The sequence below is a fragment of the Peromyscus californicus genome, unplaced genomic scaffold (genome assembly GCF_007827085.1).
Source record: "Peromyscus californicus insignis strain IS unplaced genomic scaffold, ASM782708v3 Scaffold_3__1_contigs__length_106647218, whole genome shotgun sequence".
NCBI lineage: Eukaryota > Metazoa > Chordata > Mammalia > Rodentia > Cricetidae > Peromyscus > Peromyscus californicus.
Genome location: NW_026294551.1, coordinates 44119856 through 44131732, shown reverse-complemented (window position 1 = coordinate 44131732; position 11877 = coordinate 44119856). Strand labels below are relative to the sequence as shown.

General features: G+C 49.6%; 1 pseudogene; it reads right to left on the bottom strand.

The window, feature by feature from the left end:
• Window positions 1-814: 814 nt before the first annotated feature.
• The window catches only part of LOC128122561 (60S ribosomal protein L7a-like), a 40295-nt pseudogene continuing 29232 nt past the window's right edge, over window positions 815-11877 (bottom strand).

Genomic DNA, 11877 nt, shown 5'->3' with positions numbered 1-11877 from the left:
GAGAGGACTCGGGACAAAGTGGTGGTTGCACGAACATTTGGATCCCTAACAGCAGTGAAAAGGTCAGGTGTGAGGACAGTCTGTAACCACAGTGCTGGGGTCGTAAAGGCAAGTGGATTCCAGGAACCTGCCTGGCCAGTCAGCCTGGCTTGATCAGTAAGACCCTGGGCCAATGACAGACCTGCCACAAAGTAAGTGGATGGCACCTGAGTGACGACATGTGAGGCTGTCCTCTGGCTTTTACACATACAGATGTGTACACATGTGCACCTGCGCACCCTAGATGAACATATTAGATGTGATGGCTGTCATCAAGAGCACAGTAAGGAAACCACTGAGGTGGTGGTGGTGGTGGCGGCGGCGGCGGCGACGTCTTTAATCCCAGCACTTGGGTGGCAGAGACAGGCAGATTTCTGTGAGTTTGAGGCCAGCCTAGTCTACAGAGTGAGTTCCAGGACAGCCAGGGCTATGAAGAGAAACACTGGAGAGGGTGGATTTCTCGCATGTAAACACTGTCTCAGAAAGCCAAAACCAACCAAACAAAAAACCAGAGATGACCACTCCATGACTGGAGGAAGGTTTTTCTTGTGGGTAAGACAGAGAGCATCCAGAGGCATCTGGAAGAGTTCAAAAGCAAAAGAAAGCAGATCAGATGTGACAAGGGGTAGTGAAGCAGGGCACAGGAGAATCGTGTGGTTTCTGAGAAGGATGAGTAGCTTGGGGAAGGGAAGCCCAGGAACTGGAGCAGCCTCAGAGTTTAGGGTGGAGGAGGAGGTGAGAAGGGCCTAGATACTAGCGTGGGCTTGGAGATGCATCACAAGTACCCGTGAATAGGGACTGGAGGAGTCTTCAGGCTAGCATTGGCTTTGGTGAGCACCACAGGTACCAGGCAATAGGGAGCCAGGTGCCTCATCTGCCGGAGAAAGGGGAGATCGGGAAGTGGCTCTCCCTGGCAGACAGAAACAGTTTCACAGGTTCCTGAGGAATGCTGAAAGCATCTGCCACCGGGGGCTGAGCCAAGACCGTCCTTTTGGACCAAATTGGTGGGCCTGCCCTTTTAGGGTACTTGGGGTTTTTCCTTCAGACCTAACAATGACCACTGGAAACTCTTCTTAGCTTCTCTCACTGGGAGCTGGAAGTGCAGTCAAGAGGTAGGGACCTCAGATTCCTTTGTAATTCAAACTCAGTGCTCAGTGGGGAGCTGGGAACCCGGCAGGCTCAGTTTTATTATCCAGGCTGTGCTAAGACTCCTGCAGATAGGGGCAGCTGCACCTGGGGGCTCACTGTTCAAAGCCTCAGGCTGGGAGGCCGCTGAAGAATAGAGGTGCTGGCTGAGGCTGCCGTGGGTGCCTAGTGGGTGCCCGGGCTATTTTGGCTCCTGCTGACAATAGGGATTCTTTCTCACCAGCTGTGTGGAGCACCCAGTGCTGGGGGCCCTTCCGGCCCCCCGCCTTTCGGTTCCCTAGGCTCGGTGGCGGCTGCTGCCTCCCAGCCCCCTCCCTGACAGTACTAATGACATCCAATTAATTCAGCATAATTCGGTTCATGCCAAGCCCTTGGGTTGGCGACAGTGTTTCCCAGAGTGCAGCGAGGTCCTCTTGGACTTTCTCAAATGGGCTCAGAGTCTAGGAGAAGAGGGGGCTGAGTACCGTGTAACTGGCCAGCAGATTCCAAGGAGTTATGGGGAGTCAGACACAACCCAGGCTGTGCTCACCCTAGCAAAGTATAGACTTCCTGGCGCCCCCACATCCCTGGTTAAAAATACTATGGAAACTCAGGCATAGCAAGACTTCCTAGAGGGAATATCAGGCCATTCTGGGGCTGCCACTAGGCACTAGCTGGGGAAGCCCATTCTGTAGTGAGGGGGCCCCACCTTGATGACCCTGAGAGTTCCCATTGCAGTCTGTGAGACCAGGGGAGCCCCAATGTGACTGGTAAGGTCTGTCCTTTGGGCTCCCCCCCCCCCCTTTGGCTTCTCAAGACAGGGTTTCTCTGTGTAGTTTTGGAGCCTGTCCTGGAACTCACTGTGTAGTCCAGGCTGGCCTCGAACTCACAGAGATCCACCTGGCTCTGCCTCCCGAGTGCTGGGATTAAAGGCGTGTGCCACCAGGGGTTGGGGATTTAGTTCAGTGGTAAAGCACTAGCCCTGGGTTCGGTCCTCAGCTGGGGGGCGGGGCGCGGGGGGGGGGGAGACAGGTGCCACCACTGCCGGGGCCCTTTGGGCTCTTTAGTCAGGAAGAAAAATTGTAAGTGTAGCACAACCTGGCCAAGCAGGTGGGGTCATGGAGGTGGCTGGCTCTGGGAGAGGGTTGAAGGAAAGAATCTAGGTGTCTAGAGTCAAGTAGGCAAGGACCAGACTCAGCTTTCCATCCTACAATAGTGGTCTTTGAGCTCTGAATTATCTTTGATCATAAAGAGTAAGGTAGTAAGCCGGGCGGTGGTGGGGCACGCCTTTAATCCCAGCACTCGGGAGGTAGAGCCAGGTGGATCTCTGTGAGTTCGAGGCCAGCCTGGTCTACAGAGCGAGATCCAGGACAGGCACCAAAACTACACAGAGAGAAACCCTGACTCGAAAAAACAAAAAACAAACAACCAACCAAAAGAGTGAGTCAGTAATCCTCCCTCTGGGTCTAACAGGGAGGGTGGGACAGGCTATGGGGGCCTATGGATGTGATGGTTAAGAGGATAAGCCCAGTGGACAGCTTGGGGTACAATCCTGGCCTCTTAGACCTCAGTTTCCCCAGGTTGCCCATATGTGCCTCACAGGGAGGTTGTGGTGATTTGTTGAGAAAAGGTGTTGTGGGAGTTTGATGTAACAGAGCCAAAGACCTTAGCAGGCCTTGAGACCTTAGCACAACTGACTCCGTGATGGAAGTACCGTCCAGGCTGTAAAACTCAGCACGTAGACAGCACCACCTGCCAGCACTAAAACAAAGGCCTGATCCATCAAAGTCCACAGCTCTGGGAAAGTCTCTAAATGTACTAACTTTGCTTTCTGGCTTCTGTAGTTCTGCTTCTGGCTAACTGGTCTTGCCAACTGAAGTATGTCAACCCAGGACATGGTTTTTGTGGTGAGAAAGGCTCAGGGCTACCCTGGGATCCCGAACACCCAGTGCAGTCGCTGGCTGGCAACTATTGACTTAAATCCATGTCCAAGCGGTCTTCTTTGGTGAACGCCTCACAGCTGGAGGCATTCCCACAGCAGCTGAAGGCCTTCCCACAGCCTCTGAGATTCTTCCATTTCTGGACAAGTCTCATGTAACCCAGACCGGGCTCCTCAAGCTTGCTATATAGACCAGGATGACCTAGAATTTTTGTCCCCTTGACTCCACCTCCCAAGTGCTGGGATTACAGTTGTACACCATTAAGCAGAAGTCTAGCAGTGGTAGCACATGCCCTTAATCCGATCACATGGCAGGCAGAGTCTGTGTGTTCAAGGACGCAGCCAGCATGGTGACATACACCTTTAATCCAAGTACAAACCATAGAGACCTGGAGGTCTGTATAGACAGGCAGTGATGAAGAAGTCATGTGGTTGAGTTTAGAGCCAATAAAAAGGCAGAACAGAAAGGCAATAAAAATACAGACACACAGGAAGTAGGTCTCTTTCTCAGGGGAAGGATGGCAGCGGCAGTGGGTGGTAAGAAAGTGGTCTTAGCCCTTGGCTACTGCTCTCTGATCTCTGGGCTTTTAACTCTGCATTTGGCTCTGTGTTTCTTATTTAATAAGACCGTTTAGAATTACATCTACACACCACAGCTCTCAGTTGAGACAGTGCTAGGAACTGAACCCAGGGTTTCCTTCGTACTAGGATAGGCATTCTACCAACTGAGCTACATCCTCAGTCCCATATAAACTATTATTTCTACTATTAATTATGCAGAGCATCTATCTGGAACATCAAGAAGAGTCTGAGATGTTTTTCACCCCAATGACTTAGAGTCCTTCTTTGTTTGTTGATTCTGAGACAAGTTCTCTCTATGTAGCCCTTGCTGTCTTGGAACTCTCTTTGTAGACCAGGCTGGCTCAGAACTCTAGAGTTCCCCCTCCCTCTGCCTCCTGAGTGCTGGGATTAAAGGTGTGTACCACCATACCCAGCAGATGAGTTCTCATTTATAGAGGATATTAGCAGATACAACAGTGCACATCCACAGTCTTGATTATCCCAGAGTTAGAGGCAGGAGGATCATGTGAGTCTGGGAGTGTGACGTCAGCCTAGGTAACATAGGTAACAACCTTATCCTGAAGCTCCAAACTCAGCTCAAGCAAGATTTTCCAGAGAACCTCTTGTGAGCACTCTCCTGAGCCTACATCAAGGACACAGACTGTCATTCTGACTCTCCGGAATAGGGGTGCACCATCCTTTGCTGGGGGGATCCCTCACTATCCCTGTGCCCTATGTCTCACCTGAAGCCAGGTATCAGGACAGTCAGTGAGGATCCTTGGATGAACTAGTGTGAGCCCCAGAATTATGCAAGCTGGTGGGGGATGACACCTTTTAGAATGTGTGAAAAGGTGCCTAGATAACAGCTTTGTGGAGGGAATCCCCAAGACCCCCACCACCCAGAGCTCCAGCCTGCCTCTTTCCAAAGACTGTAGTCTCTGAGGCCAAAGGGAGGAGAGGACTGACAGGAGAAGAGGACACCACCTTGCCCTGCTTATCCCTCACCCTCTGCCTCATCCTGCATTCTTAATTAATCACTGAGTCTGCAATGTTAAAATCCCTAGAGAGCTGTTTCAAAACCCCAGTGTCTAGGCACTACCCAGACCAATGAAATCAGAAATCCCTACCCATGGGACCCAGGCATGCATGTTTTCTTTCAAAGTCCCCAGGTGATTCCAGTATGTAGCTGAGGTTAAAAATACCAGGTCACTAGGGAAGGTATCATTGCCCCGTCTTGGGAATGACAAATGTGAGGGCCTGTATCCAGGCAGCCCCTTTGAGTCACACACATCCTGCATTGCTGCTTCGGAGGATTGCTGTTTTTTCTGGGCCTTCACTATGTACAAAGCCTGTAGCTGGGTGTTATAGACAGAGCCGTAACCCATCCCAAAGACCATAAGAACAGCATTTGTGATGTAACTGTTGTATGCTAATCCTTATGCAAATTTATAAACCAGTTCCCTTGTTTTAGAAATATGTAAACTGGGCATAAGGACCCATGCCTTTGATCCCAGCACTTGGGAGACAGAGACAGGAAGATCTCTGTGAGTTCAAGGCCAGCCTGGTCTACATAGCGAGTTTTAGGACAGCTAGAGAAACACAGTGAGACCCCTGCCTCAAAAAGAGAAAAAAAAAAAAAGGAAAGAAAGATGTGGTGGACATTGATGTTCTTCCCATAGTCCCCTCATAAAACCCAAAGCTGTAGGCATTGGTGAGTTTGAGGGGAATTTTTGTTGTTTCAGGTCAAAGGAACATGTTAGAACCACTCTCAGAAGCAATGAGAGGACTGGAATATAGTTCAATTGTCCGAGTGTTTGCCTGTGTCTGAAGCCCTGGGTTTGATCCCCAGTGCAGCATAATACCTGGGTATGTATGGTATTGTACACTTGTAATCTTAGCACTCTGGGAGGTAGAGGCAGGAGGATCAGGGTTCAATCCTCAGATTTATAGCAAGTTTGGGGCTAGCCTGGGTGGGCTACCTGAGACCCTGTCTGAGGGTGGGGAAGAGAAGGAGGAGAAAGGAAAGGAGGAAGAGAAGAGAGAAGAGGATCTGGAAATGAAGCAAAGATGGTCCAGTTATGGATAAAGACTTCAGGCTGTCACCTCTGCCTGGGACAGCTCTGAGTTCTAAACCAGCAGTCTTACATTTGGCTGAGGATGAGATCACCTCCACTCACACTACCACCACCACCTCAGAAACAGAAGAAGAATCCAGATGCCAGGCTACCCTTCCACCAACTAAATTCCCACCTTTGGCTGGATTTGGGTGTGCACAGACTTTACATGCCCAGATGTTGCTGTGTTCAGCTGGGCCAACAAAGCCACTGTGTGACACCCTGCAGCCAAGGAGGCCTGTGTGGGTTCTCTCCTTTCCCCACTGGACACTGATGTCTCAGTTAGTGTTCTATTGTTGGGAAGAGACACCAGATGATGGCAACTCTTACAAAAGAAAGCATTTAATTGGGGCTTGCTTACAGTGTCAGAGGTTTAGTCCATTACCCTCATGGTGATGAGCGTGGTGGAGCGCTGGCAGACATGGTAGCTGAGAGTGCTACATCCAGATTTGACGGCAACAGGAAGAGAGAGCGCCGCTGGACCTGGCTTGGGTTTCTGAAACTCCAAAGCCCACCCCCAGTGACACACTTCCTCCAACAAGGCACACCTACTCCAAGAAGGCCACATTTCCTAATCCTTTCAAATAGTGCCACTCCCTAAGCATTCAAATATTTGAACGTATGGGGGCCATTCTTATTCAAACCACCACACTGGGACTTCCTGGAATCCCTTCCTGATAAACTTGAGCTTTGGAATCATGGTTTTAGGGTTCAAAGGAAGCTGTGATCTTGAAAAGTGAAGTGCCTTGCCAAAGCTCAAGGTCGGATATGGCAGAAGCCACATTTGAACTCTTGTTCTCCAAGGCCATTGGGATATGAGGGAGAAGATGGGTACAAGGCAGACTACAGGACAAGGCAAGAGGAAACAAAAGGCCAAACAAATTTTGGTTGTCAACTTGACTATATCTGAAATGAACTAAAACTCAAAAACGGGGCACCCGTGTGAGGGATTTTTGCTTACTTTTAAGTGGGAAGATAGACTTCTGGATCTTTGAGGTGGGAAGAGCCACCTCTAATCTCTGCCATGCACTTCTGCTGGAAGCCTAAGAGGACATGGAAGAAGGAAGCTTTTGCTTTTTGCCTGCTTGCTCTGACCTTGCTAGCAAGTCCATTTCTTCACTGGCATTAGAGACTACTTCTTCAGGATTCCAGTGTCTACTGAAGACCAGCTGAGACATGCAGCCTCTTGGACTGAATAGTTACTGGATTCTTGGACCTTCCATTCATAGGCAGCCATTGTTGGATTAGCTGGACCACAGCCTGTAAGCAATTCTAATAAATCCCCTTTCTATACATATGAAGAGATTCATTGTATAAGTTCTATTACTCTAGAGAACCCTGATTAATTCAACATGCCAGGGGAACATTCAAACAAACTAAAAGTCAGGCATGGTGGCTCACTCCCATAATCCCAGTGCGCTCAGCTGAACAAGAAGATTGCCATGTGTTTGGGGCCAACTTGGGGTACATAGTGAATTCTAGATACCCCTGAGTTACAGTGAGGTCCTGTCTTAAAAATAAACAAAACAAAGAAACACCCCTACCCCACAAAACTTCGAATGAAGCCAAGTGTGGTGGCAAATAACAATAGTCCCACAATTAGGAGATGGAGACAGGAGGATCAGGAGTTCAAATCATCCTTAGCTACATAATGTGTTTGAGGCCTGGGCAACACAAGACCATGTCTCAAAAAACAAACAAACAAAACCAATCAAACTAACTGGTGGCTTATTCTAGCAGGTTCTAGAATCTAGACTCAAAACCTTTAGGAATGCCTTAAAGGACAACCGTGGTCAGAGATCAGAAGTGTCTTCACCAAGCTGGAATTCTTTGCACTGAGCAAATGAGAGGGTTTTCCTAAGTGAAGGCGTGAGACCATCACCAATGTTAGATCAGCTAGAGCATAGACCCAGAGATGAATCCAGGGCAGAGTGGATCAAGCTCAAGGTGGGCTGGGGTTGAGGTAAGCTAGAGGTAGGCTACAAGAGAAAGGTGGGGTGGATGACTCCTGAAGATCAGAAAGGACCTCCAGCCTCCAGGGTCTTGCCCTAACCTTCCACACTGGCACTGCCTCCAAGGCATGGCTGGGTAAGAGTTACACAGTCGGAAATCTTCTACCCAAACTGTGGGGGCAAGGAAGCACAACCCAAATCTGAGTCTAGAGTTGTGAGTGGGATAGGGAAAAAAAAGGCAGACCAATGTCAAGTCCTGTTGGTCAATTTGGGTTGTTCATACAGGAGAGCCAGTCCAGGGGAACAAGGGTGTGGTGCCCATCATTTCTCCTCTCCTCTATCAAAGTATGTAAGCCTTCTTATACAGCCCAAGAGGCCAAGCATGTTTGTATCTCAGGGCCCTTGTCTCTGCTTAGCCCTGTCTTGAAAGCTCTCCCCTCAAATCTCAGGCAGATCAGTTCCTTTTCCCCACGACTGAGAAAGCTTCTGAAATGCCATGTCCTCAGAGAAGCCCTCCTGGGCTTCCTTCCCTCACCCACTCCCTACAGGTCTCTCACATAATCTCATTTTCTGGCCTTACTGCACACGATATATCTGTAATTCCCCTTAGGTCTATTTCTTATATCCTCCCTTACCCTGTCACTCTCCCTCTAGACTATGTGATAGGAGGAGCTTTCTGTCTGTCGTGGGTAGGTCTGTCCCCTAGCTCCTAGGACAGATAATGGTTGGACTGGGTAAGCCCAGAGAGCCATGCGGGAGGGGGAGGGGGTCTGGGTGAGTTCTGAGAGCAGGTGAGCGGAGCTCAGTAGTCAGGCTGATCTAATGAGCTGATCTGAACAGGGACCAATCAATATAGACAGAGAGCTAAATCAGGTTACCACCCATCTCCCCCTGACCGTGTCATACCATAAATGGCTTCACAGCCTCTCAAGGTCAAGTGTGCTGCTCTCACCCTGCTCCCATCCCCCGCTGCCTTCCCAGGAAGCCCCCACATTCTGCACATGTGCACCCCACACCCGTTGCTCTGACTGCCTCTTCCTCCTCCTCATCTCACGCACTAGAATGTCCTTTCCCTCCGCATTTTCATTTCTGCACCCAAGGTTTGAGGTGGTCACGCACACTCTGACATTTAAAGGCTCAGCCTAGAAATCAATCATCATGATCTGTCCCTTCAGCACTTGGGGAACCTCCATGGCGGAGCCAGGGCCCTTCTGGCTCACAACTCATTGATTTGTAATACAAGCTGTGTGTGCTAAGGTGACGGGAGACTATCTCGAGAAACACAAGGGACCGTGGAGCAGAATGTCCAGGAGTCCCAGGAGCCAGAGTGGCCAGACTGAAATACTAGCTTCTGTCATTTGCTGTCTGTGTGACCCGCGCCACTTACTCTACATTTCTGGGTCTGATTTAAAGGGCAATGATTGTAACATCTGCACCATGGAAGTCACGGTGACGGAAGAGTGAGCCAGTGGCTCTGGGCATGGAGAGCATCTGCCCCATTTTGTCTATCTGTGGTCTTTGTTGCTGCAGTCTGCAGGATGGGGATAGAAACTCACCTCCCAAGACTGTCAGCATGAAATGAGGCTGCTCGTATATAATCCACTTAGTGTATTGCGTGCGCATACTCTAGAGAGACCAGCTCAACTCCACAGTAGAAGGGGACACAGTCTGAGACTATAAACAGGGGGTAAAGAGTCTCTGAAGTGGCATGCATGATTGGGGTAAGAAGATCCGATCCATGCATTCAGGTACTTCCCAACTTTCCCAGGACTGTTTCCCTGGGGAGCAGACAGAGCCAGTAACTGGGAGTCAGGCAGTGTGCCCCAGCTTCATCCAGCTTGCACATCCAGGGAAACACAAGACCATCTGGGCTGGGGTCATGGGACCTCATGTGACTCTGTAGACCTGATTAGTGCTTGTGGGAGGTAGAAATCTGACCCATGGAGCTCTGGGCTCTGGGCTCAGATACAATGTCCTTTTCATATCCGCCCTGCGTCTGGGGCCAGGACCCGATCATATGCCTATGTGGATTGAGGGCAGAGGGGATGGAAGCCCTGAGGAGAGAGAGGATTAAGAGTCACTCCAGGTCCAGAACTGTGACCGGAGATAACCCTGAGCCCTGGAATGTGACAGGAGCAGAGACTGCTTGTTGCCCAGCAGGAGGGAAGGGGACCTGCAGTAACTGAGTTCTGAACTGAGAGGGTCACAAACATTTGGGGCACAGAAATGATGCTTCTCAAGTCTGAAGCCCCAGCATTAATAAGAGGAGATGCTGGCATTCGAACTGAGTTTCATGGATTCCCGAGTCTAATATACATTGATGGTGTGGGTGGGTACCCCAATAGCGAAGGGGAAAGACAGAAAACTTACACAGTTAACTCAGCCTCCACAAGAGCAGGCCGTGGGAGACTGAGAGAGCCTCAGGTTAGGAGAGAGCAGGGTTCTGCTATAGGTCAAGGCCAGTGTAGACCTGATGGGCACTGAATGCCTGGGATGCTCTGTTCCTCGGCTTTTGTTCTTTCTCGTCTTCGGATGGCATGTAGTTTCCCAGGGACTTGTCAGCAGGTGCTCGTGTCCTTGTTGCTGGTAAGACTCACTTCTCATGCATGGCAAGTTTTGGACCGTGTGGCAATGTGGCGAAAAGAAGATTCGGGCTTTTCCAGTCAGTTTTTCTGCATTCATGAGCTGGCCCATTCTTCCATCTCTCTATGCTTTGTTACTTTCCTTTGCAAGATGAGGTTTAATAACACCCCCACCCCCTCCAAGGAACTAGTGCAATTCTTCCGGGTATAACTAAGTACCTGGTGCACAGCAAGGCTCAACAACAGATTTTTTTTTTTTTTTTTTTTTTTTTTTTTTTTTTTTTTTTTTTTTTTGGTTTTTCGAGACAGGGTTTCTCTGTGTAGCTTTGCGCCTCTCCTGGAACTCACTTGGTAGCCCAGGCTGGCCTCGAACTCACAGAGATCCGCCTGGCTCTGCCTCCCGAGTGCTGGGATTAAAGGCGTGCGCCACCACCGCCCGGCCTCAACAACAGATTTTTAAATGCAGGGTCTTGCTATGTAGACCTGGCTACCTAGGAATCCAAGATCCTCCCCTGCTTCCCAAGTGCTGGGATTACAGGCATGCACCACCATGCCTGGATTTTTGATTAGATATTTTATTTATTTATTTATTTATTTGTTTTTTGAGACAGGGTTTCTTTATGTAGCTTTGCACCTTTCCTGGAACTCGCTTTGGAGACCAGGCTGGCCTCGAACTCACAGAGATCCGCCTGGCTCTGCCTCCCGAGTGCTGGGATTAAAGGTGTGCTCCAACACCGCCTGGCACGATTAGATATTTTAAAACATATTGCTGCAGAAAATTGTCAATCAGTTTTTTGTGAGTTGATTGCACAGCACTGGGTAACAATTCTCAAAGTGAGAATTCTACCAGGTTCTTGAAATCTAGGCCAAAAAAAACCCCTTGGGAATGATTTGAAAACAAGCAGGCCAGAGCTAGGCTCACCGCCGTGGGATGTGGACTGGCAGGTTAAGGTGGTCAGCGATTCTGGGCACTGAAGGGGCTGGAGGTGGCCTGAGTGGAAGATAGGACAGAGGAGTATTTGAAGAGAGCAGGGAGCCAGGACACTTCCGAGTCCCAGGCTTTGAGGAGACCCTGGACAGCCCACTCCCTGCCAACCACTTGCTTGCACACACACAGTCCTGGGCAAGCCTCAGAAGAACAGATTCCTGAGCCCCGCCCTGAAAATTCTGATCAAGTAGATCTGGGTTGAGGCCACAAAACTGCAGTTTGAAAACATGCTCAGAGAGGTGGCTGTAGCTCAGGGGGTGGAATGCTTGCTCAGCACGTGCAGATCCCTGGGCTCCAGCTCCAGCATGGAATGAACCGGGCATGGAGGTGTATGCTGGGGATACTTAGGAGATGGATCAGTAGTTCAAGGCCTGCCTGAGCTATGAGAAACATTCTCTGTGAAAGAACATTGTGCATGTATACTTCTACTTAATACATGTAGAAACACACATATACACATACGTCATAGACTAAGTTCTCTCTGAAAGAATACACAAATTTTCTAACAATTGCCTATGGGGAGAACTAAGCATCGGCTAAAGGCGGAGTCTCCATCTGTGGGACTGGACTTTTCTTT